The sequence below is a fragment of the Schistocerca piceifrons genome, unplaced genomic scaffold (genome assembly GCF_021461385.2).
Source record: "Schistocerca piceifrons isolate TAMUIC-IGC-003096 unplaced genomic scaffold, iqSchPice1.1 HiC_scaffold_1294, whole genome shotgun sequence".
NCBI classification, from domain to species: Eukaryota; Metazoa; Arthropoda; class Insecta; order Orthoptera; family Acrididae; genus Schistocerca; species Schistocerca piceifrons.
Window position 1 is genome coordinate 32,501 of NW_025727118.1, and position 2,500 is coordinate 35,000.

At 63.4% G+C, this 2,500-nt stretch overlaps 1 pseudogene; it reads left to right on the forward strand.

Annotated features, from left to right (window-relative positions):
• LOC124731587 overlaps positions 1-2,500 on the forward strand; it is a 7,935-nt pseudogene that overhangs the window by 1,835 nt on the left and 3,600 nt on the right.

Below are 2,500 nucleotides of genomic sequence, written 5' to 3' on the forward strand. Positions count from 1 at the left end.
GCCCTGGAGGGCTGACGCGGAGAAGGGTTTCGTGTGAACAGCCGTTGCACACGAGTCAGTCGATCCTAAGCCCTAGGAGAAATCCGATGTTGATGGGGGCCGTCATAGCATGATGCGCTTTGTGCTGGCCCCCGTTGGGCGAAAGGGAATCCGGTTCCTATTCCGGAACCCGGCAGCGGAACCGATACAAGTCGGGCCCCTCTTTTAGAGATGCTCGTCGGGGTAACCCAAAAGGACCCGGAGACGCCGTCGGGAGATCGGGGAAGAGTTTTCTTTTCTGCATGAGCGTTCGAGTTCCCTGGAATCCTCTAGCAGGGAGATAGGGTTTGGAACGCGAAGAGCACCGCAGTTGCGGCGGTGTCCCGATCTTCCCCTCGGACCTTGAAAATCCGGGAGAGGGCCACGTGGAGGTGTCGCGCCGGTTCGTACCCATATCCGCAGCAGGTCTCCAAGGTGAAGAGCCTCTAGTCGATAGAATAATGTAGGTAAGGGAAGTCGGCAAATTGGATCCGTAACTTCGGGATAAGGATTGGCTCTGAGGATCGGGGCGTGTCGGGCTTGGTCGGGAAGTGGGTCAGCGCTAACGTGCCGGGCCTGGGCGAGGTGAGTGCCGTAGGGGTGCCGGTAAGTGCGGGCGTTTAGCGCGGGCGTGGTCTGCTCTCGCCGTTGGTCGGCCTCGTGCTGGTCGGCGGTGCAGGATGCGCGCGCCTGCGCGGCGTTCGCGCCCCGGTGCTTCAACCTGCGTGCAGGATCCGAGCTCGGTCCCGTGCCTTGGCCTCCCACGGATCTTCCTTGCTGCGAGGCCGCGTCCGCCTTAGCGTGCTCCTCCGGGGGCGCGCGGGTGCGCGGATTCTCTTCGGCCGCCATTCAACGATCAACTCAGAACTGGCACGGACTGGGGGAATCCGACTGTCTAATTAAAACAAAGCATTGCGATGGCCCTAGCGGGTGTTGACGCAATGTGATTTCTGCCCAGTGCCCTGAATGTCAACGTGAAGAAATTCAAGCAAGCGCGGGTAAACGGCGGGAGTAACTATGACTCTGTGGCTGCATCCGGACTTGGCTTCTCGAAGTGCGGTCTTGATGTAGTCGTGCTGCTGCTGCGAGGTGCCTTCCTTGGGTTATAGTTACAGGGAGAGTGATGCGCAATACATGGGCCTAGCCCTCTTAGCCTCTCCTCTCCTGCGGTCTTCTCCCCTTCTCGTGGGCCCGCTGATTTCGCAGAGTGGAAGACCGCACCAGGGGCTTGGGGGGGTTACCAGCCCCCCCTCGCACTATCCCTTTTTTAGTTGGGGGCAGTAAGCAGAGAATAAGTGGTGGCCCTTCCGCTGAAGGTGCCACCCCAACTCCCCCAGCACCTAGCCGGCCAACCGGCCGTGCCGAAAATCTTGTAACTTTTGCAGCTATGTATACCTGTAGTGAGTGCCACCGCAGCTTTACAACCAAGAACGGTCTCGGGGTCCATCGCCGCCGCCAACATCTTGCGGCCGCCAACGCGGAGATCGTCACGGAGAGGCATCGCGCGAGGTGGACGGAGGAAGAAGTCCTATCGCTCGCCAAGGCGGAGGCCGAACTGTTCCTTGAGAGGGACGCCCGGTTCTTCTTCGTCAATCAAGAACTCATCAGGATGTTCCCCGACCGAACGCTCGAGGCAATCAAGTGCCGACGGCGGCAAGCTGCCCACAAGCAGCTTGTCCGCCAATTCATGGAGGCGCTTGAGATCGGTCGGGGGGAAGAGCCGGCGTCCCGCCGGGGAGCAGCGAGCCCGCTGCCTGACGCGGGCGAGGCCGCTGCGCCGCCCGTCGACGCAGCCGAGGACTTCGCGGCCGACACCACCGGGCCGCCGCCGGAGGGGCCGACTGACGCCGCCATCTGGGAGCATCTGGCGGGGCTACCCGCTTCCGCCCAGCGTTTCTCTGCCCTGGATCGTGTCATAGGTCTGGGGCGGGGCACGCCGCCCGATGTCATCCTGGGCATGCTCCCGGATGCCCTTGCGTCGGTCGGGTCCAGAGGGGAGAGATCGATCACCAGGACACAGCGGCCGCGCCAACCACCGAAGCGGCCGCCTGCCGCGCCGCCGACGCAGAAGCGCAAGCGGCGCCGCTGGGAGTACGCGAGAACGCAGGATGCCTTCCGACGGTCGCGTGCACGTTGCGTGCGCGGCCTCTTGGATGGCACCCTGCTCCAGCCGCCACCTGCCATCCCTGGTCTGCTGGACTTCTGGGCGGACCTCTTCACCAAGAAGCCCATCTCCACCGCGGGCTTCATTCGTGACCGCCTCCTCCCGCACTCAGAGCCTGTCGCTCTCGAGTGCATATGGGGGCCGGTCACACATGAGGAGGTCGCCGCCGCGTTGCCGCCCAGGGGATCAGCAGCCGGGCCGGACGGCCTTACCCCAGCGGAGTTGCGGCGCCTGCCGCACGAAGTCCTGGTGAAAGTGATGAATCTCTTCCTTCTGGCCCGCGCCCTTCCGGAACGCCTGCTTCGCGCGCGGACGTCC